The sequence below is a fragment of the Rhinopithecus roxellana genome, chromosome 9 (genome assembly GCF_007565055.1).
Source record: "Rhinopithecus roxellana isolate Shanxi Qingling chromosome 9, ASM756505v1, whole genome shotgun sequence".
Taxonomy (NCBI): Eukaryota; Metazoa; Chordata; class Mammalia; order Primates; family Cercopithecidae; genus Rhinopithecus; species Rhinopithecus roxellana.
This window is the reverse complement of record NC_044557.1, coordinates 140,011,144-140,036,524: the sequence shown is the minus strand read 5'-3', so window position 1 is coordinate 140,036,524 and position 25,381 is coordinate 140,011,144.

The window sequence follows — 25,381 nt, the reverse complement described above, 5'->3', positions numbered from 1 at the left end:
GTAGAAACACTTTTTATCTGAAAAAGGATTAAATCCTATAAGATGAAAATACACAAAAGTGTTTGAAAGTTAAATTTTAAAATGTAAAGTACAAAAATCATCAAACCCATTTAGTGGGTCTACATTTCCACAATCGACCTTCATAAAAAATTATACTTTCATCACTTATCCTGTTCATGAAACAAAACTATCAAAAATTGAATATATAAAAACCTTTGCACATGCGTTTTGTATTCCTTCTGCTTACTGTTTTTGAGTTACTTAGTTCAGCCAGATTCAAAGACGTGTTTGTTTAGTGTAAAGAATCACACTCCCACAGATTGCAACAACCTTAAACCAGCCTTTGCTATAAGGAGAATTAGCTTTGTCATTGCTCTAGTTTTACTGTGCTCCTATAGACTGTGGGTGTTCACATTGGCTATGTGTGCATTAGATTGAATGGATTAACAGACTTAATTGACCTCCACAATTCTGATTTTGTTTTGTTGTTTATATGTATGCTTGGTGGTAGGTTTTTGGGTTGGTGGGTTGGTGGGTTGGTTGGTTGCTTTGAAGATGGAAACACCCAACAAAACCGTAGTACAATATTCCATGAAATAATACAAAAGCCATTTGTATCTTCTGGAATTTGGTGCACTCTATATTATAGAAAAAGAAAAATAAATAGATAAACAAGCCTTAAACAAAATAGAGTTTTATTTTTCTCATAGGCAAAGTGAATCTGGAGGATGCAGTCAAGACCGTGGAAGTTCCAGGATCCTCAGGCTCATGCTCTTTCCTTATCTCTGTTCTACCTCTGAGCCTGTGGCTTCTGTCATCAAGTACACTCGTAGTCCAAGTCAGCTGCCAAAAGTTCTGTCGCTTTGTTCACCATCCAGGAAGCAGTTGAGTCAGCTTCTCTTTAGCCTTATTCCCAGAACGTCGACACAATGCATTTGTTAACACCTTATTAACCAGAACCACTAGAAAATGACATATTTTAGATGGGTACATTACATCCCCAAATAAAATTTAGATTCTCCAACTAAGGATGAAATCAAAGATGTATAGGCATTTACTGAGTGGCCTTCTTCACATACTTCTGGAGCAAAGAGGACAAATGAAGAGGAGGAGGAGGAGAAAGAAGAAGAGAAAGGAGAAAACAAGTTTTAAATGCATTTTTTAAAAGTATCTGGAGGTAAAGAAGTGGCTTATTTACTGCAGAGATGGTAAATGGGTTATCGTTCCTGTCAAAATTCAGCTGTCTGCTTAAACAGATCTCAGATTTTGACTGACATCTCCCAAATGCTCAAATCTGAGGCATATCACAACTGCCTTCCTAACAAGCTGAAACCTTATTTTCCACATTTTTGCTTAGGTTTACCAACTGCATCCATTATTATAATAAATAAAACACAGAGGTGACAGTTCAATTATCAGATGTAATAAGGCCAAAGAGGGATAGCTTGTAATCACATTAGGAAGTTCATTTTTGACAGTTTATAACATCCCAAACTGAAGTACTTCCCGATCGCAACTAGTTTTCTAACTTAAACCAGATTTTTCTCAATAAATAGTAGAGAAAATAAAAATACTAATATCATGAGAGAATTAAACTTTGGTTATAGCAAAGGTTTCCTGTCAGTTCTCATAAACATGCAAAAAGTAAAGCAAAACTAAGCCAATCTCTAGTTTTCTAGACTCTGTTCAGAAGTGCTTTAAATGGATCTCTCTGGAATAAGTGCTCATATATAATTGTTTTAATGTATGTACATTTTCTTCTTTTTAAAAATCAGAGCAATTAACCTAGTTGGGGCAGATGTCGTAGCAATAATTACCAGAATATATTTAGAAAAAGGTGACACAAGTGTGGTTCCATAGTCTTTTATCAGACATGAAGGCTTCCTTCTGTCAGCAATGTTAAAATTACTTTTACATTTTCTATTTTGAGCTCAGTTCAGGTGGCTTGAGGGAGGTGGAGAGGAGAGACAAGAAAATAAAAAAATTAAACATTGACCAAGTACCACTATGTGCCAGATACCATATTAATTGTTCTGTGTGTATTTTCATATTTATCTGCCATAATTAATTTATGAGCATGTTTTTTGTCCCATTTTATTGGCAAGAAAAGAAGTACAGACAGAATAAGGTCTTTTTTAACAGGTGTACTGGGTGGACAAGCAGCCTGTGTTGCCCCAGTCTGCCTGGTTCCCACTTTTTCCTTTGGGACAGCACACCTAGCATGTTTGTTTGTTCAGGTTGTTACATCCTCAGAAATTATGCATATATTCAAAAGCTTCTTAAAGACAAACAGGGTAGGGACTGCACGAGGGAAGAGGAAATACACTTCTAAGCAAGGATTTAGGGGCCAAATTTACTCCCTGATGGAAAGTGAGGTATAAAACAGAACTTGGTTGCTTTGGAGCCAAGATGGTAAAAATGGACTCCCTTGCAGCTAAAAGGCAGGGCTATATGAATTTCGGAGGCTTCCTGGAGTATATTCTAAAAAATCACATTTCTTCATTCTGAAAAATAAATAAGGAGTTGACTGGAGCAGAACAAGAGAGAACTCCTGCTAGATAAACTTTTTTAGGGTAGTGGTGGGAGTACAGGACTTTGGGAATTTGGACAGTGGCAGAAAGTGTGAAGTATAGTAAGAGTAACACAAATGGCAACAGACAATTGGGTCCTGTGGAGAAAAGCAAGGAAAAAGCATCTTGTCACAGGGGTGAACTTGTGAGAAGCCATGGTGAATAGGCAGGACAATGGGGCATATCTTCTCTGGGTGTCACCAAAGCCTTTGATTCATTCTGTTTAAGAAAATAGAATCTCAGGATCCCAAACTTACCATGCCAAAGGGAAAGTTAAGCTTAGGAACTGAGTCAAGCAAAAAATTTGCCTGCCTTTTGTTCCCAAGCAGATAGCTGCAATTTCACTACCCTATATCATAGCCTCATACTTAAGTTAGTTTATAGCAATGATAAAAGGTCACATATCTCCCCAGATAGCCTTGCTCACAAATTGCTCACAAGTAAATTCCACGTAGGCCCCCAAATCTTTCAGAATACACATCTTCTCTATAAGTAGCCCTAAAACAGAGTTCTGTTGAATCTCACCCTGACAATGTAAGTTACCAGTTTATCTTCCATCGGTGTGGAACAAGGACAAGACAAGGAATTGCCTCTGCTCACCCCAAGACCAATGCATAATGTACTTCTTCCTCTACACAGTCTTTTTACATTTATCTTATGTAAAATGTAGAAGTGCACTTCATCCTCTACTTAGTGATTTTACGTTTACTTTATCTTATGTAAAATGTAGATTTATGAGCTCAAGACAAATGCGTAATTGACTTTTCTTCTACCCCTCTTTTCACACATAAAATGTAGATTCACTCAGCACTAATCAAAGAATATAAACACTTGCGTCATTGCCTACTCTCTCCACCCCATTTTTCTTCCTTTTTCTAAATCGATGGAGACCTGCCTCAGACACTTCTTGGTTTACAAGTGTTAAGTAGACACACTTTAGAAGGAGTCTGAAGACTATGTCAATATTTATGACCCAGGAGGCACACAGGATGTGGAAGAGAAAGAAACTCATGAACCACTGCCAGAATCTCCCCACCCAGTGAAAGAATTTACGTGCGTTTTGTAACAAATTCCAGCCAAGCTGAAGTAAGGTTAGGGCCTAGTTTAAGAAACACTGCTTCATTAATGAGCACACGTGCACACACACACACACACACACACACACACACACACACATATGCACATCACTTTCTATCATCTAAAACAATTTTACTTTCTAACTCTCATTATCCTACAGGTGAAAAGGAAGAATAAGGAAGTGAACTAATCGCTGCTAAAGATAAAGCATCCCTCATCTCTAGTTTGTTCTTGATACCTGATGGGGCTGTTTTTGAGGAGGTAGAAATAAGGAGAATGTGGACCAAAAATGATAAGGTCACTTTCTTTGCAATATACAGCTTATTCTTATCACACCTTTTCGGTTCTAAATCGTCAAGAAGCCGCTGTATTACTGAATGCACTTAGTTGGTTATTTTGCTATTTCCTTTTCCAAGCAATTTGAAATGATCACATCGTTCTTCATTATCTCTCTGAGGAGTTCACATATTTCCTGTCTATCCAGTTTTTATTTGATACAGGAAGCTCATAAATAATAGCTGAAATTTTACAGAAATATTTAACGGTAATTGTTTCTGTGACTATATATTCAATCAGTTTCTCCGTCTGAAATAGAAGATTAGGGCAGCAACACTGCTTTCTGCAGTTGGCTTACAATTTCACATAGGTGAATAACTAAATAAAAGAAAGCAGAGAAAAGTAAAATTGGTAGTAACATTGACTGAATGCTTTTTCTTCCCATTGTATTGGACCCAGCACATGCCATTCATAGAAGTGTAATACATGTTGCAGCCAAGTGCAACAGAACTTTAAAGTTGAATTTTTTTTAATCCATAAGAATAAGTCCTTTCAATTTCCAGGGTAAGAAAACTAAACTTGATATCTAATCAGTTTTCTTCAAGGTACAGTAATCACTCTTATTGTCAATAGGAAGAATATTTACTCTCAGTAAATCATAAAACCTCAAACATGAACTGGGCGCGGTGATACATGCTTATAGTATAAGCTACTTGAGAGGCTGAGGCAGGACGATTACTTAAGCCCTGGAGTTAAAGGATGCAGTGAGCTATGATCACACTAGTGTACTTCAGCCTGGCCAATGAAGTGAGATCCCATCTCTAAGCAAATCAATTTTTTAAATTTTTAAAATAATAGATAAATAACAAAAAGACTCTCAAACATGATCTGGGAAAATGAACAGCATAACCATACTTTGTAACAGCCAGCTCTGTCTTGGTACTGAGGTTCTTCAGTCACAGCCACTTGTAGATCTATTGTTTGAAGCAACATAAAGCAAAAGCCAACACAAACCCTGTTTTCATTTCCTTGTGACAAAGATGAATTGAGTGGCTGGTTTAGAAAATAGAAACCTTATGGTAGACTGAGAGGTTTTCTAGCCACATATGAATGACTAGAAAGTACGATGTATAATATTTCCACCAGCCAAATAGCTTCTTTCAAAGTGTTGTGGATAAAGTGGTCACAGAGTTCAGTTATCACAGAATTAGTGACATTGAACTTCAAATAAATCATGGTAAACAGACAAACAAAAAAGCTTACTGAAGAACACATGAAGAGGCAAGAGGTCCTGTATCACTCAGTCTGGAGTTATACACACACAGATCCTAAGGCTAGCGTCTGTAGCTTAAAAAAAGGGAATTTGCTAGATATCCACTAGTGTGTCCTTTCTTACTGCCCTTAACACTAAACCCTATCCTTTGAAGTTAAGATTAGTTGTGGACTCTTGGAGAAACCCTGGAGATCTTGTTTATTTGTACACAATAACTGATGGCTCTCAGATTTTTCTGCCCCCAAGGAGGATTTATGCTTCACAGTCCTGACCCTTGTAAGTAGGACATAACCAACTGATAGACTTTAAGTAATTTGAGAAGAAAACACGCTTCAAGCATTTTAAGCAATTCAAGAAGGAGACATCATTTGGTTACTAACAAATCAGCAGTTACTTTAATATGTCTGGATCTGTGCTGACCATCAACCTTGCCTTGGCAGCCTTTACATGCTCACATCTTCACAAGATTTTGGGCAGATGATGGTCCATTGAATGTAGCATAATGCACCAGGTGCAACAAGATGTAATTGGACTTCTAGGAAATCACAGAAGAGGAAACAACTATCTCTCTATATAAGAGGAAGCAAGTACCTCTGCATGAGATTCAAGAAGCACTACATAGAAAAGGTAGCTTTTGAAATCTGAGTAGGAATTTGCCAAGTAGGGATTGGAGTGCACAGATAGAAAGGCATTTCAGAAAGACAAGTCAACATTTGCAAATAATTTGAAGTATGTTTGGGAAATGGCAGGTAATTCAATATGGCTGCAATATAGCATTTATAAACAGGAATGGCAGAAAGTGAGGCTGGAGACACATGTAATAGCCACAATATGAAGGACTCAGCAACTACTGCATACAGCTTGATGGCTGCTGCCTTCAGTGGAGACAAAGTCATGTTCTTTCTCTTACTTCCCCACTTTGTTTCTTCCACCATTTCCTCTATGTCCACTCAGACACTTCATTTTCCTTATTCAATAGGATCTAGGTTTAGAATGGAATGAGCAGGATGCCCAGCAACTCTAGAGACAGGAATCTCCATCCTTGAATTGCTAAGAGCATGAGCAGAAACAGAAGTATTCCTGGAAACCATCTGTATTATGAATCATTGTTTATAAGCAGAAGCGATTTTGTTGAAATACTGGAAACAGAGTCTAACAGATGAAAATAGACAAATGCTTAACTTTACACACAAAGAACTGGAGTTTTTACTTCCAATCACTATGTAAAAATCTGCAAAGAAAATTACTCCAATCAATGAGAAAATACAGGATAAAATACAAAATCATAAGTGTTTATGAGCTCATCAGAGAGCTGAGATTGCAGGGCAACCTAACAGTCTGAATTTCAGAGGGGACAAGACTTGAAAGAAAAATGAAGCATATGAAGTGCCTCCACTGTGGCATATCATGAGGAAAAGAACTAATCCCTGCAAACATGGATAAGAAAAAAATCAGTAAAATTTTAACAAATCACTAAAGGTTCAGTGTGTATTAGTGTGTTCATCTGGAATAGCAGAAAGACCCAAACACAAGGCAATTTTATATTCCTAAGCTCATTTTCACAGGTTTCCCTGGAATGTTCATGAGAAAGATTGCAGGATGGACAGGAAACTACAAACAAAGCCCCTCTCACTGGGCAGGTAAGGTGATCATTGTTGTAGAATAAATTGTGCCCCACCAAAACTTTATACGTCCTGATGCAAAACTTGCATTTCCCTGGTGATTAGTGATATTGAGCAAAGCTTGAGGCATCACACTACTTGATTTTAAAATATACTATAAAGCTATAGTAATCAAAACTGCACAGTCCTGGCATAAACACAGACATGTAGACCAGTGGAATACAGAATAGAGAACCAAGAAATAAATTCATTCATTTATGGTCAATTCCTCTCTGACAAGGAAACCAAGAACACACAATGAGAAAAGGACAGTCTCTTCAATAAATGGTGTTGGCAAAACTAGATATTCACATGCAGAGGAATAAAAGTGGACCATTATCTCATACCACATACAAAAATTTATTCGAATTGATTATAGACCTAAACATAAGACCGCAAACTGTAATACTACTAAAAGAAAACATGGGGAAAAACTTTTCAACTTCAGTCTGGGCAATGAATACAACCCTAAAGGCAACAAAAGCAAAACTAGACAAATGGGATTGCATCAAACTAAGAGCTTCTGCACAGCAAAGGAAACAATCAGCTGAGTGAAGAGAAAATCTATAAAATGGGAGAAAATGTGTGTAAACCATATAACTGATAAGAGATTAATATCCAAAATATATAAGGAATTCAAACATTCAATAGCAAGAAAACAAGTAACTCAATTTAAGAAATGGGCAAAAGACCCAAATAGACATTTCTTGGAATAAGCAATGTAATTGTCACTTAATTGTCCTTCTGCCTAATTTTTCCCAGCTTCTCTTTGTCGACCACCACAATTTCATTCAAATCAGATTAGAATAACCCCTCTTTTAGAATTCATATATGTATATTATATATATATATATTCATATATATATATAAATTCATATAATTCATATTATTTTGAGATGGAATCTCACTCTGTTGCAGGACTGGAGTGCAGTGGCATGATCTCTGCTCACTGCAGTCTCCACCTCCCGGTTTCAAGCGATTCTCCTGCCTCAGCCTCCTGAGTATCCAGGACTACAGGCACCCACCACCACGCCCAGTTAATTTTTGTATTTTTAGTAGAGATGGGGTTTCACCATGTTGGCCAGGATGGTATTGATCTCTTGACCTGGTGATCTTCCCGCGTCAGCCTCCCAAGTGCTGGGATTACAGATGTGAGCAACCGTGCCCAGCCGTGGAATTCTTAAATGGGTTCCTACCACTCTAAGTGTAAAAGCCAAATCTTGTTCTTGGTCTACAAAGCCCTATATCATTTGGCTCTGCTTAACCTTCCAGCTGTCCCTCTTTTGAGTCAAGCTTTCTCTCAAATAGGGTCCTATATATTTGGTATTCCCTCTGTTTGGAATTTTCTTCCACCAGATCATCATGTAACAAGTTTAATGAAAAGCCATTATTCACATATGTGAGAAAATAAGACACTTTAACTTCAAAAGTCAATGGAAAACTCTTGCCTCTGATCACCTGCCACCATTTCAATTTGTTCAAAACATATATATATCCCATTCTAATTTTTAAAAAGCTCATTTTCCTCATTAATTTTTTATAGTTCAATCAGGTTGTTAAAACCTCAGCCATCATGTCTCAGGTCTTCACTGACCCTCCTACCTAGTATGGTTGCCCAGTGCCACCACCGTCCCCACAAGCAGCATTTTATAACACAATTCTGCACTGTCTTCACAGCATATAAGATTTCCAAAATGATCTAGTTTATTTAGGTTTTTTTAATTGCCTAAATTTATCACATCTTCGTTCCCTAGAATAAGAACAGACAGGGTTTCCATTATGAAAAACCCGATCTTCTGTGTCTGTTTCCATGTCCCTACAGTAAAAATGTTTATTTTGGCTTTAAATCTAGGTTCTAAATATCAAAATATGAGTGTGGTCTAGAAGTGGTTTTCTGCTGAATGCATTAATTTGCAATGGAAGGAACCTCAACTCTGTAAGGATCCCAAAAATATGTGGATAGTGCCAAGCATGAAGTCTTTGAATATGGAAAGACAGAGTCATTGCCAGCTTGATTTACTGTTGTAAATTCTCAAATGGCAGCCAACTTTGAGTTTTACCAGAAAAGGTTAAAAGATCTAAGAAAATACCATGATTCAATATCTCGCTAATGATTCAGAAATCCATGAAATTGTTCTCAAATGAAAAAAGGAATTTGCGTTATTATTCCAGCAGTGATCACCAGAACACACTTAAAACAAAGTGATGTGACATGTTTTAAAGATTTTTAAATGCTACCTAAAACAGGAGGAAAGTAAAAAAAAAAATATTCTTACATAACAAATATTTCAACTAAGACTTAGGTAAAGAAAAAATACTATATTCTTTGTTTTACATTGTTTTATTCTTTAGGTATTTCCATTATAAAAGTAAATTTTACAGAGTGATTTAATAAACTACTTTAATTTAAATAGCTATGCTTTCTTTTCCCTGAAGACATCCCTCTTTTGTGATTAATGCTTAAAGAAAAGTAAAACAATTTCTGTACTAATCTACGGAGTGCTAGGAACCAGCAGCCAAGAAAACATGATGCAAATTTTTAAAGTAGTCCAAAGTTCAGTCCTCTCAGGCACTTTTAGGCAATCAACAGGAGATTGTTATGAAAAAAGGAAACAACAACAAAAAACTCTTAAAAACCTTATTTTTAAAGATCTATGCATGCACTGTGGTGTTAACACAACTTTACAACACTGCATGTCACGTCACTGGGCGAACAAGAGCAATTCCATAGAGCCATGAAATACTGAGTTTTCATTAAATTATTATTAGCTCATTAAAACCATCACACCTGATTCTTGAGTAATTAACATGACCGAGTTACGGCTCTGAAATAAAATGATGGGTAGGTGCCCAGCAGCAGTGATAAAGCCACCAGGTAAGGTAGTAAAGAGTAGCAGAATGCTAAGCAGCACTGGCATCAATAAGAAGGGATATTTTTGTTTGCAAAAGATATTAACACTTTCATCTGAAGCCATGACCTAAGTAACCTGGCATATTTAGTTTGCCACTGGGTTTTTTTCTGAACTAGCATGATTACAATAAAGAAATGGCATATTGGGCATATGTCCTCAGTATCTTTGAATGAACTAGCAAATTGAACTACTTTTTCAAACTGTTTTCTTTTCTTTCTCTTTTTTTTTCTTTTTAACTGAATAAATGTGAGTGTTTCTGAAAGTTCATGGACTCACAGCTCCAGAGACAGTTGCTCCTTATATTCATAAGCACTGATTCGTAATTGGTGGTATGGATGCTGCCCAGGAGATGGGTTCAGTCTACATGCTTGATAAGCTCTGGGTTTGCCAATGAAGTTGTTGACAAAGATGGCAATTAGCATCAGGAAGACAGCAGTCAATACAACAAAATCTAACAGAACAGCTGAATTTCTGTATACATATATATACACACACACACATACAGGACTATAAATCAAAATTGAGGTATCCAGGGGAGATAATGGTATTGTTCAGATCATAGTGTAATGGCAGATACTATGTGCCACCTTGCCTTTTGAATCTTTAAAATTAATTTCTGTACTGGTAGAGAAAAGGTAACTTTAGAAAAAGTAGCACAACAAGAAGTGTTTTGTCCTCCTAATTAAATCAACAGTTGGACTTCTAACATCTCCTTTTTCCAGGTTCCTAAATACCACAGGCATGCATCTCTTTTTAAATACTCAAAATTTTAGGAAAAAATTAATGGGCACCAGGCAATTAGAACTGAAGGACACCATATTGAACTGAAAAGATTCTGATTGTAAACAGTAAATATAATATCATACAAAGGCTTCACATTCGCCTCTGTTTTTTTTCATAGATTTTTGGTTCCCTCATTCATTTTTGCCAACTCCTCCTCTACCCATACCTATTCAGTATCCAGTATGTCTCAAAATGTCAACTCACTCACATTTTAGGTGGAGAGCCAGGAGTCAGTTGCCTGTTTAGTGAACTGAAAAGACCACAAACTGAAATTAGTAAGAATTGAGTTTACCAAACCATACCTACTAATTCTAAATGAATGACCTTGAACAAAGTGTACCACCACCCTGAACATCTCTTTTTCTAAATGTAAAATGAGTGAAATAATATATGTATTGGGAAAAAAAGGATAATAGCTGTAGAAAGTATTGCCATTCAATAGAGTGGTTTATCAATGTTAAGAACATGATCTATAATCTGATCAAACTCTTCTGTAGATAATATATACTAATAGTAATGAGTTAAAATTTTATGCCTCATCAAATAGTGATTTTAAATTTGAGCACATCAAAACAAGTAAAAGTGGAGTAATAAGACTAGTTTAAAAAAATTAGAAAACAATTGTGGCTCTTCTAACTACTGTTTATTATACTCGTTCAAAAAACCTGTGTTGATTATGACACTTTGGAGAATTTTCTTTAGGAAATTTTGGGCTATCATCAGATAATGTGTGACATTAGTCAGTAGGCTAACTGTAGGGGAGGATATAATGAGTAATGTGAAATAGAAAATGATTTCAATAGCTTTAGCTTTAGTATTATGATCCATGTAATCAAATGATAAATAATCCCATGCTAGCCTCACCTCATACCAGGGGCTCTAATTTTTCTCTGCCTAAAGAAGGACAGATTATATTCTTCTTCTCCCTTACTCTACCTTGTTGTTAGAGATGGCTGATTGGCTTGAACTGGGACAGGTACATGCCACAGGAACTAATGCTATAAAAACACTATTTGAGAAATGCTGCAATAGTGAAAAATTATATTACGTTGATGTAGAATTTGTATTGGGTGCTTTATCTCTAATGCAAATACTTTTCTGCACTTTCGTTAGAGTTTCATAAATTGAATGAAATTGAATAATGTGAAACAAGAAAGAACTCCTTTATGGTGACTCTAAAATAATATTATAGAACCCAGAGTCTATCAAATTATCTTGGTTAATTACATCCACTTAATAACATTGAGCCTTCATTGCACTGACATTAACCACATTTTCTTTTGACTCTTAGAGCAATATGAAAGCTATTTGGCAGCATTATGAGTAAAACTGCTGATAATTATTGATACTATTTTTATACTTCTAATTATATATACAGAAGAAATAATTTAAAAGAAACAAAGAATCCTTATGCCAATATATTTATCACAGAGCTATTTATGTTTCTAAAAATATTGGAAACAACATATAGGCCAGAATAGATAAACATTAATATAAATTCAGGTTGATTCATAACATGGGAAATTATGCAGCCATTATAGTGTTTACAGAACAATACCAGAACATATGCTCCTCTTGCCATATTAAGTGAAAAAGTAGTAATATATACTGTTAAACTATTATATACAATTATATAAGATTATATATACTATGATTTCAACTGTGTAAAAAATATTCAAATACAAAAGGTTAAAAGCAATAGATCAAAATATTAATGCTTATTCTTGTATAAAGAGAATTTTTTTCTATTTATTTGAACTCATGTACTTATTACTATAGTATATGTTCCTTCATAATTAGAAGCAATTTATAAACAATAAAATAATACGGGCATTATTGAGCTCCAGAAGAAAAGGAAGTTCAGGGAAATTTAATAATTGCCTATGTGTTCACAGAGTAAATCTCAGAGGAAAGTAAACTTTTAAAATAATACTGAAACTAGAGTGTTGGCAAAAAATGTTTTTGATTTATTGCTGAGTTATTCCTCCTGTATACCAGAAGATCTGATAAGACTCTAAAAGTCTTTGAAACTTCTATATCAAAAGCATCTTTTCACCTCCTAAATCAACCTGAAATTTGAAAAAAAAATGTTCATGATTTTTTAAAATGTGCCAGTCTATGTACCATCTTTAGAATGCTTGCCATGGTATCTGATATTCCAGTAATATATCACTGTGCTGTGTCACCTAGTGAAGACAGACTGATGAGAGATCACTTGCAAGGCATTGAGTGGTTTCCCTAATACTATGTGGCTTGAATATATCCTTGACACTACCAATCACTGGAGAATAAATTTTCTGAAAAAAAACAAAACAAGACTTTCATAAGAAAAAAAGGCATGGTTTAATTTAAATGCTATATTATCTTAAGAGAAAGAAACATTAGCATGAGTATGTATAACATAGAGGATACCTGATGATGTAAAACATGAAGCATGATTCTGAAAAGGAACTTAAGTTTAGACTATAAACTCAGTAGAAACCATTCCAAGCAGGTGAGAAACAATCATGAATAGGAAGGAATTCCATAGTCTTTCTAGCTAACCCATTTAATTCTGAATATACACCAGAGAAAGGAGGCTATTCTTTAAATAAAGTCAGGGAGTTTTACTTACTGATTCACATCATCTTTCTCTCTCTCTCAGGTGGGACAACAAAGGGACCTTTAGTGATAAGGAAATATTGTCTTCCCATAAATGGATAGGTTTTGGGAATCTATATTAACTTCCAAAGTTAATATAGATAATAATTAACTTCCAAAGTTAATATAGATAATATAGAATCTATATTAACTTCCAAAGTTAATATAGATAATATTTATAAGGACACATATAATAAATGAGAAGCCAATTTTACTATATAAATTACATTGAGACAGCAAACTAGTGCCATTTGTAATTATGAGACCTGAAATATAGGTAGATGGTAGGTTAGATAGATAGATAGATAGATAGATAGATAGATAGATGATAGATAGATAGATAGATAATCCTCACCCCCCCAAATAAAAAGAGTCTCATGTCCTGAGAAGTGACAACCTGGAACAATTCATGGAACCACTAATAGCTCCACTAATAGCTTTACATCCACAAGGATACCATGGGGAGTAGAGATAAGGTTTTCCCCCAGAAGTAGCTGGGAAAGGATCTCCATCATTGCCGAGATCCTTGCTCTTACTTTTTTCTCTACTTCTTTCTGCTTTTCAGTTTCTTTTTCTCTTAAAAACTGGCTTCCTCCCAGAGAGAACAGCATGGACTCTGGCAGTTTCCAGGCTCCCTTCTGACTGTCCCACTGCCATGCCAACTCCTTGGTTCTTTTTTTTTTTTTTTTTTTTAATTTTAAGTTTCGTGATAGCTGCAGGTTTGTTACATAGGTAAACGTGTCATGGTGGTTTACTGCACCTATTAATCCATCACCTAGGTATTAAGCCCCAAATAGCTATTTGTCCTGATGCTCTCCCTTCCCTCGCAACCACCCACTGGTCCCGGTGTGTGTTTCTTCCCTTCCTGTGACCATGTGTTCTCATTGTTCAACTCCCACTTATGACTGAGAAAATGCAGTGTTTGGTTTTCTGTTCCTGTGTTAGTTTACTGAGGATGATGGCTTCCAACTTCATTCAGGTCCCTGCAAAAGGACATGATCTCATTTCTTTTTATGGCTGCATAGTATTCCATGGTACATATGTACCACATTTCTTTTATCAGGTCTATCATGGCTAGGCATTTGGGTTGGTTCTATGTCTTTGCTATTGTGAATAGTGCTGCAGTAAACATACGTGTGCATGCATCTTTATAACAAAATGATTTACATTCCTTTGGATATACACCCACGAATGGAATTGCTGGGTCAAATGGTATCTCAATAGATGCAGAAAAGGCCTTGATATAATTCAAAATCCATTCCTGTTAAAAACTCTCAATAAACTAGGCATTAATAGAATATATCTCAAAATAGTAAGGGCTAATTTATGGCAAACCACAGCCAATATCATACTGAATGGGCAAAAGCTGGAAGCATTCTCTTTGAAAACTCGCACAAGACAATGATGCCCACTCTCACCACTCCTATTCAACATAGTATTGGAAGTTCTGGCCAGGGCAATCAGGTAAGAGAAAGAAATAGAGAGTATTCAAATAGGAAGAGAGGAAGTCAAATTGTCCCTGTTTGCAGATTACATGATCCTATATTTAGAAAACCCCATTGTCTCAGCCCAAAAGCTCCTTAAGCTGATAAGTAACTTCAGTAAAGTCTCAGGATACAAAAATCAGTGTGCAAAAATCACAAGCATCATTATATTATCAAGAATATACAAGCAGAGAGCCAAATCGTGAATGAACTCCCATTCACAATGGCTACAAAGAGAATGAAATACCTAGGAATCCAGCTAACAAGGGACATGAAGGACTTCTTTAAGAACTACAAACCAATGTTCAAGGAAATAAGAGAGGACTCAGACAAATGGAAAAACATTCCATCCTCAGGGATAGGAAGAATCAATATCATGAAAATGGCCATACTGCCCAAAGTAATTCATAGATTCAATGATATTCCCATCAAACTACCCCTTAGTTCCAATGTGCAAATTTCTGGGTAGGATTCTAATGAGCCCAATTTTGCCCATTATTTCTCTCTGATTTCATCATCTATGGCCAGGCTGGCAGGGTCACTTCCAGAGCCAGGTTCTCTGTGGATTGAAACACTGCAAGGAAAGGTTTTCTATTTGATTGTTTTTGGTCTCTCATCTCAACTCACTGCAATTTCCATCTCCCAGGTTCAAGCAATTCTCCTGCCTCAGCCTCCTGAGTAGCTGAGACTACAGGCGCCCGCCACCATGCCTGACTAATTTTTGTATTTTAGTAGAGACGGTTTTCACAATATTGGTGAGGCCAGTCTCAAACTCATGACCTCAAGTGATCCACCCACCTCGGCATCCCAAAGTGGGATTACAGGCATAAGCCACCGCACCCGGCCTCTTCTTTAGTCTTCTTGTTATCAGGACTAAATTTTTGGAACAAGATGCATTTGCCTCATACATGAAATTCCTCCACTCTGTGTTATATGGCAAACATATTAACCCCATGATAAAAGCATGAAGATGCCTGTCCAAAGTTTTACCTTTATTTTTCAATAATACAAGCCCTGTTTTGTTCCCTAACACTTATCCAGAAATCTATGGAATCGGCACTCATCAACCTTTCCACACGATGGCACAAATAAAAAATGACAGTATTTGTAAGGCACACGGGGGTGATCAGACGAGCACGTGAGCAACCTGACATATGAGGCCCAAGTGTTGCAGCAGCCAAAGATGAGGAGATCACTGTCTAGCAACTCTGTAGCATCTCCATTGGCTGCAACCCATCATGCATCACTTGAGATGTTGTTAGAAATGCAAATTCTTGGGCCCTACTCTAGACCTAAGGAATCAGAAGCTGGAAGCATGGCCCAGCAATCTGCATTTAAACAAGTTCTCCAGGTGATTCTGACATACACTAATGTTAGAGAGCCAATAAACCAATATACTATGGAATACTAACTGGGAAGCTCTGCACTAAATTGCCCTCAAGAGTCTTTCTATAACAAAAGATGATTGAAAGATGGCGAAAGAGTCAGGAGGAAAATATTTGGAATGACAGAGTTTAGAATCGGGGTGGTGGTAAAAATTCCTCACACCCAATAAGACATGCTCATCAATCAATGGTAACCATGCCAACAGTCAGAGTGGACACATGCAGGTGTGTACTGTTTGAAAAGACTCCCTTAAGACTGCAGGGCAATTGTGCTCTATTTTCCGTGATTTTTGTATGTATGTACTAGAATTGGCCCTGGCTTGTCCAGGTCCCATTGTCTAACTACTCTAACCAATCATGAGAATTTGACAGCTAAGATATCACAGATACCCTTACAAAATCAAATCTTCCTTCGTGGGGTCCAGGGAGGTAACTAATGGTCCAAAACACTAGGTTCTCCATAAAGCATTTATATATATGTAACTCAAAACATTAATAATCCACAAAAAGAGATATATTGATATTGGAGAGTCACAAAACCTCTTCCTAACTTCTCTGTAACAGTGTGATTTTGTTAAGGATGAAAGGTCACACCACATAAGCCCAAAGCAATTCATGGCCAATGGCTTTTGCAAATGAGTAAACAGTTGAGAGATAATACATTGGTGACACTGCATGTACATACTGATTAATATCTTGCTAATTCCAAGTTTATTTACAGAACATAAGTATATACAATACGCTTTTTCTAAATTTACTCTGCTTTGCACCCTGCTTTCCTTCTTTCTACAACTACATGCAAATTTTTGTCGTGCAAGCTATGTGAGCCACTTTGCAAGAAATATCTGATTGATAAATAAAACCATATAAAATATTTAAAACACCGAAAGAAATATAGCAAGCACTTTCATCGAGAGTTCTTGCCCTTCCATCTTAGTCCATTTGTGTTCCTATAACAGAATACTTGCGACTCAGTAATTTATACTTAAAAAAATATTTCTTACAGTTTTGAAGGTTGGAAAGTCCAAAGGTAAGGGACCCATGTCTGGTGAGGGCCTTCTTGCTGCTGAGACTCTGCAGAGTCTCAAGGTGGTGCAGAGAGTGATGAGAAGGGGTATACTGGCACCCAGTTGGCTTTTACTGGAGACCCACTCTCATGATAAATAACCTACTTCCATGATAACCAATTAATCCCTTAACCCAATGAGGCATTAATTCATAAATCCGTTAATGAATTAATCATTCATGACAGCAGAGCCCTCATAACCCAATCATTTCTTAAGGGCTCCACCTATTAACACATTGTGGATTAACTTTCAACGTGAGTTTCCGACAGGAAAAACATTTAAACTTTAGTGCCATCCCATTCAAGTTATAATATTTATAAGCCTGGGTACCCTTCATACTAGCCTCCTCACCTCTAAGAGCCAAATCCCAAAAGTAAATAAGCCAGTTGTGTTTGGAATGTAGTTTGTTCCCTTCAAAACTCATGTTGAAGTTTGGTTCCCAGTGCAGCATTGTTGGTAGGAGGGCCCAAGTGGGAGGCATTTGTGTCCTGAGGGCAGATCTCTCATGAATAGATTAATGCTGTCTTGGTGAGTAAATGAGTTCTCACTTTCACAGGAACAAATTTGTTCCCATGAGTGTGGGTTATTATAAAGTGATGTTCCTCTCCCTGTTTGGTCACCTCACATGTCCGCTTCCTGTTTTATCCTCTGCCATGTTATGATGCACCACAAGAGCCCTCACAAGAAGTTGAACAGGTGCCAGCACCATACTTTTGGACTTAACAGCCACCAGAATCATAAGCCAACTTTTCTTTTTTTTCATAAAATTTTCATAAAAATTTATGAACTTTTCTTCATAAATTACTCATCCTTAGGTATTCTATTATAGCAACACCAAAAAGACAAAGATAGAGCCCAAATTGATGCATATTTCTCTAAAAATTAAAGACTTTCAGCTGTGTTACCATTGGGCTTTCCCCTGTATTCATCTTACATTTTTTTTAATAATTGAGCTTTAATTTTGAGATTATTATAGATTTATATACGTTTGTAAGAAATAACACGGAAAGATCACATGTATCCTTTTCCCTGTTCCTCCAATGAAAATATTTTGCAACACTATAGTACAGTATCACAGCCAGGATGTAGGCATGGATACAGTCCAAATACAGCACACTTCCATCACCGCAGGGATCCCCCTTACTACTCTTTCGTAGCCACATTCTCTTCCCCAACAATGCCAGGCAGCAGCTGACCTATTTTTCATTCCCACAGCTTTACCATTTTGAGGAGTCATATATTATGTAACTTTGGGGGATTGACATTTTACACTCAGTGTAAATTACTTGAGATTCATTCAAATTATTGCAGATATCAATAATTTGTTCCTTTTTACTAGTGAGTAATGTTCTATGGTATGGATGTACCAAAGTTTAGCAATATACTCAATGGAGGATATCTGAGTTGTTTCCACTCTGCGTATACTACCCAAAGCTGCTACAGACATTTGTGCAGGGTTTCCATGTTTGTTTTAGACATAGTTTCACTCTTGTTGCCCAGACTGGAGTGCAATGGCGCAATCTCTGCTCACTGCAACCTTGACCTCCCAGGTTCAAGTGATTCTCCTGCCTCAGCCTCCCCAGTAGCTGAGATTACAGGCACGTGCTACCGCACCTAGCTAATTTTGTATTTTGAGTAGAGACGGGGTCTCACCATGCTGGGCAGGCTGGTTTCTAACTCCTGACCTCAGGTGATACATCTGCCTCAGCTTCCCGGAGTGCTGGGATTATAGACGTGAGCCACTGCACCCGGCCCAGAGGTTTTTTGTTTGTTTGTTTTGTTTTGTTTTATTTGTGTGTATAGAGAGTTTTTATTTCTCTGGGATAAATTCCTATGTGTGCAGTAACTAGGTCATATGGTACTTACATGTTTACTTGTATAAGAAACTGTCAAACTGTTTTCCAAAGCATCTGTACTATCTTACATGCCTACCAGCAATGTAAAATTAATCCAATTTCTCTGCATGCCTATCAGCATTTGGTGTTAACGGTATTTTTTTAATATTAGTCATTCTACTAGGTACTCAGTTAAAACAATGAGGGGTACCTCATTGTCATCTCAATTTGCATTTCCCTAATGGCTAATGATGTTGATTTTTTTTTAATTTGCTTATTTGCCATCTGTATATTCCCTTCAGTCAAATGTCTCTTGTGTCTTTTACCCAATTAGGTCTTTGTTTTTCTTTCTGTTTTTAACTGTTGAGTTTTGAGAGTTCTTTATATAATTTAATTACTAGTCCTTTGTCAGACATGTGGTTTGCAAATATTTTCTTCCAGTCTGTAACTTGTTTTTTCAACCTCTTAACAGTGTCTTTTGTGGAGTAAAGATTTTTAATTTTGATGGAGTCCAGTTATAAATTTCCCCTCAAAATAGTTATGCTTTTGGTGTCAGTCTAAGAACTCTTTGACTAGATCTGAAATCTTTCTCCTCTTCTTTTTCTAAGTTGTATAGCCTTACACTTAACATTCAAAACCATAATCTATCTTGAGTTATTTTCTTATATGGTGTGAAGCTTAATTTTTTTCCCTTGCATGTCCAATTGTTCTAGCAGCGTTTGTTATAAAGATTATCCTTTCTTTATTTAATTGCTTTTGCACATTTGTAAAAATAATCAACTGAGCATATTTGTGTGGATTTATCTGTTCTGTACCATTGATCTATATCTACCTCTCTGCCACTACCACACTGTCTTGATTACTATAGTTATATTGTAGCCCTCAGTATCAGATAGAGTGGTCCCTCTCATTTTTTTCTTCATTTTTAATGTATAGTTTTTCTTTTTTAATAATAGTTTTAGTTACCTTGTGCCTCTACCCATATAAATTTTAGAATAAGTTGTCTATGTCTACAAAAAGCATTGCTGAGATTTTGAGCATGAAAAAATTTTCAACAACACTTAGAAAATAAAACACAGAATCCTTCCAAAATAAACAAAAATTGAACATAATTTCTGAAAAAAAAAAGAGGAAACTTTTTAACATTCTCTTCAATCTGGGTGTCTAGTATTTTAATTGATTGTGTGGATATAGCATTTCTTGCCTTAAATCTCCAAATTCATGTTCTATAGCAGAGTTTTAATATTTTTTACAGGTTGTAAAAACAGAAAGAATGTGTGACACAGGCCATATGTAAGGCCACAAAGCCCGAAACATATGTGTCTCTTTACAGAAAAATCTCACTAACCTCTGTCCTACAGTGTCACATATTTGCATTATCAAGAATAAAAGGAAATAAATTGTTACACACTTAAAAATATAAGTCCTTACATATGTATACATGTGCCATGTTGGTGTGCTGCACCCATTAACTCATCATTTACATTAGGTATATCTTCTAATGCTATCCCTCCCCTGCCCTCCCCACAATAGGACCCGGTGTGTGATGAGCCCCTTCCTGTGTCCAAGTGATCTCATTGTTCAGTTCCCACCTATGAGTGAGAACATGCAGTATTTGGTTTTCTGTTCCTGCACATTGTGCACATGTACCCTAGAACTTAAAGCATAATTTTTAAAAAATCCATTTATATCAGACATAAGGTATTTAGTTTCATTAGGGACAATAAAAAGTTGTCTTCATGGAGAAAAAATATGTAAGTCCTTTAATAGTAACTAAATTCACCAATATATACACTTCTCTTTTGTCAAGTGAAAATCACCAAGTAAATAAATCTCTAAGCTGCTGAATGTAATACATTAAAATTATGTTAACCAACAATTTAAATGTCTAATTTAATGTAGTTTGTAAACTGAAAAGCACTACCCTATCTATATACCAGGTGTTATTATCATTCACATTGTTAAAGCAAGAGAGTGTTATGAAAGCAGAATAGAGTACTTCTAACCACATGGATTCCTGAGCCAAGTGCTTTGAGTTTGAATCCCAGCTTTGCCCCTAACTAACTGTGTTCTAAAGCAAGTATCTTAACTTCTCTGAGCTTCAATTTCCTCAGCTGTAAAATGAAGATAAAGACAGTATCTATATTATAGTGTCATAGCAAAGATTAAACATATAAAGGGTATTACAGTGGTTAAAACAGTTTCCTATGCAATAGGTCTTTCCTAGCAATAATGTTGTTATTTATATGCCACATTATTTATTCATTGTTAACATGGTCCAGAAATCAACAACTTATTCATGTCACCAATATCTTAGGAGCTGATTTTTTTCATGTTACTTTTTATTTATAACGTTTAAATTAAAGGCCGTGACATCATTATTCTTGCAACCAACATTGGTTAATAAACTAGCACAGCAGGCTGAGTATGGTGGCTCATGTCTGTAATCCCAGCACTTTGGGAGGCCGAGACTGATGGATCGCCTAAGGCCAGTAGTTCTAGAGCAGCCTGACCAATGTGGTGAAAGCCTATCTCTACTGAAAATACAAAAAAATTAGCCAGACGTAGGGCACCTGTAATCCCAGGTATGTGGGAGGCTGAGGCAGGAGAATTGCTTGAGTCCAGGAAGCAGAGGTTGCAGTGAGCCGAGATCGTACCACTGCACTCTAGCCTGGGTGACCAAAGCAAGACTCCGCCTCAAAAATAAATAAATAAATAATAATTATAAATAAAAACAAACTAGCACAGCAGTAGGCGCTGTGAGGGGAAGCAATGGTAAAACATATAGGTCTTGCTTTCATTAGAACTTCACAAAGGCTATCCTTGAAATTAGTACAAGGATAAACCTGAATATGTTACTCAATATAAAGGGATGTAAATAACACTTCTGTAACCTCTAATTGCCAACATACATGTTACAATACGGCTAAGTATATTCATATCAACAAAATGGATTTGTATTACCCATAAACTAGAAATCATAAAAATATAAGCAGAAAACTAAAAGGAAATTGCTCTGTGAATATGGAAATACCAAAAGGTTAGACTTTTTCTTTGCAATGTGAAATATTACCACAAGCTCCATGCTATAGAGATAAATCATAAACCTTCTAATTGTGCCACAAAGTTACTGTATAGAATTTTTATATGAAAATAGCGAAGTAGACATGAAAAAGAATGGCTGATTTGTCATCAAGTTTATAAATTGCACCCATAAAGGAAAACAAATTTATGACTATCAAAATTTATACTGAGCTGATAAATCAGAGTAGGGAGGCAAACTAAATATTTTCAGTGCAGGTTGAATCCCCCAGGGCTACCCACCTGCAGGCTAAAATGCAGTTAAACAGAAGAATAAGGATTTTTTTCTATAGTCATTTTTAGTATATTTGGTTGCCTCTCAAACTCAGATCTAATAACTCTTTTAAGTCTTGGTTCATTATTTTTAAGAGCTCAAATGTTATGTGTGCTTCATGGAAGAGAAAAGGAAACCTTTCTCTGTCTTCCTCCTTAACCTGTGCCCATTATCCAGTCATCCATTCTGATGAATGTCTTTATACCAAAGAGCTAAAAAAAACTTTTCCAGGAAAACATCTTTGAATTATGAAAATGTAGGAAATATAAACATACATTTGTCAAAAGGCAATTTCAAGTGGGTATCTCTAACATTTCCTACAAGATGTTAACTTTTTTGTAAACCAGTGAATGAAAAGATACACATTACGTTTCTATAAAATTCCTTTCATTCCGGATAAGCTATTCCACATAAGAAGTACTAGAAAGATGTAAATAAAGTTTCTAAAGTGTTATTTCCTATTAATTACATATCCTTTGTCACTAAAATCTTTAACTTTTCTGGCCAGAAGGCATGAGGCTGCTGACACTAGCATACAGTCAGAGCTAAACCAGATGGAGAGGGTTTTTAGATTTCTGCATATATTAAGCAATAATATTCCACTGGAGATATCCTTTGCCTTTGTGCCTCATAAATACTTCATTAGGGTATAACAGGAATCCTAACTTCTCTATAATAGAAAATACCTCCCAACATACCACATCTCTAGACAAAAGTCCCTCAATCTGGCTTTTGCTTAAATATAATATATTTAATCCTATACCAGAGTCATACCATGTTCACTTTGAAGACCTCAAGGAGAATTAATACAGGGAGGAGTACTAATAAAAAGTTTCATGATTTAATAAGCACCAAATTTCACTTTGCTTTAAAAATACAATTTTAAGTTTTTAAATATGTGAAAATTTTTTTTATAATAAAGTAATTAAATGTCTTCATTAGGCATAGAATTGTTATTGAATTGAATTTTCATAGTTTGTCAGACATTTAATGGTCAAAGTTCATTTGACCTAAATTACTTAATGATAGGCATACAGTAGCTAAGCACATTAGAAGATTTCTTTTTATTTGTAGAAGCATCCTCTTAAGCCTCGAATCTTTAAAAGACATTTTTCTGTCACCAAATTGGAGGTAGAGTAACTATGCAGTAATTTGTTGAAATATCTGAATACACTTAACACCATAAATGCAGAGAAGCATAACAGAAAGTAATTACAAGCCTGTATTTACATCTGATCGTATTAAGACAAAGCATACTGTAGAAGCAAGGGGTAACTACATAGTTTGCATTTAACAAGTTATCAGTCAGGCAGCTGTCATTCTGGTTAAGATAAGGGAGACACACATCAAATGTAAATTACTTTTCACCTCATTGATCAGAGTAAAAAAATATGCTTAAAAGTAAACAAAACCACCATGATGCTTCACTCTCCGTATGATAAAAGTCAAAAGTTGGCATGACCGCAGAAGAGAAATGAAGAATTAAAAACATAGGCAACTCACTCTTCATTCCTAGACAAATAATTTTCAGAAAGTCAATTCAATTAACCAAGTATCTACTAAGTGCCTACTATGGGGAAGGCAGAGCAAGCCCCTCTTCATTTAAAAGTTTATACTGTAATGAATAGGAAAGTGAATGAGCTAAAGAGTAGAGAAAAAGGAAGCAGGGAGACAGCTGATATGAGATTACAGATAACTGCATAACCCATGCACAGTGCCATGAAAATTCAAGGGAGTAACTGATCTTTAGCACTGAAAAACAGTGGGCAAGTGTAAATAGCTAAATCAGATCCTCAGTCTAAGTTTTAAGAAAATAAAGGCAGTGTAATATAGAAGACTTGCCCTTTTATGGGAAGGTCTGATTAAGCTATAGGTAAATCTGGAATCAAATGTCAAACAGAAGTCCATAGTAGGTCTGTTGACTACTGAGTAAACAACCCTAAATTAACAAATCTGATTTTTTCATCTCATGAAGTCCCTGCCAAATAACACACTAACATCACTTTAAACTTCATGGTTCTATGAAAATTATGGACTAAAATAAAAACTATCTACCCAACAATTCCTATATCTATGGGTCTGATCATCCACATTTTCAAACAAAGATATAACTAGAGCAAGTTTTTATGAAGATGGAAGTAAATCCCTCAACCATGTATCTTTCATGATTATTTCACCTGGCACAATCTCTCTTTTGCGATACTGGTTCTGGGGTTTTAACTCAGTTTAGTGTGTAGGTTGAAGTGGTTCTTTTCAACATGCCATCCATCTGGCCAAAAACGATTGTCTAAAGATTTCGATAAAATAAAAGTTGTCTGCATCGGAGAGTTAGGTTTAACTACATGTGACAGAGAGTCGAAATATGAAATGACAGAGGTATAGATAACAGAGATGTGGCTTTTGCTCTCGTGTAAAAGCCTAGAGGCAGCCAATCCAGACCTGGAAATAACAGTACTGAGACACAGAGTTCATAAGTACCCCGAATCCTTCCAGTTCGTCACTCTAGGACATCATCCATGACCTAGGATGAAAGTGCCTTTATATAAGAAAAAAGGGAAGCTTTTCTTACCGTCACATTCAAATTCCAGAAAGCTACAAGGGGAAAGAAATAAAGAGGATGAGGCAAAGAGCATCCATAAGTTATCATCCAGAAAGTTTCTTGAAGACTCTGACACAGCACATGTGCATCCCATTTCATCTTATTAAGCCAATCTGAGTCACATGGCCACCCAGAGCTAAAAGGGAAGCTAAGGTGTGTCATCTTTCTTCCAGCTGGCCCTGTGTCAGCAAAACATCAAGGCTTGCACTAGAATGCAGGGGAGAATTGATATTGGCCTCTTCCATGTTGGCTGAAAAAGTTATCATAAAGTGACAAGTATCTTTGTCCATTGGCCTTTTCATAATCAGTAAAGTGCACTTTGCTAAGCTAACAAATTATTTAGAAACTTCATCCAGCAATTTCACTCCTGGGAACATATCCAGAGCAAAACCAAAGTATGAAAAATGCTACATGCACAAAGATGCCTAGACACAGTGTTATAATAGGGAAAAATGGAAAGTTAA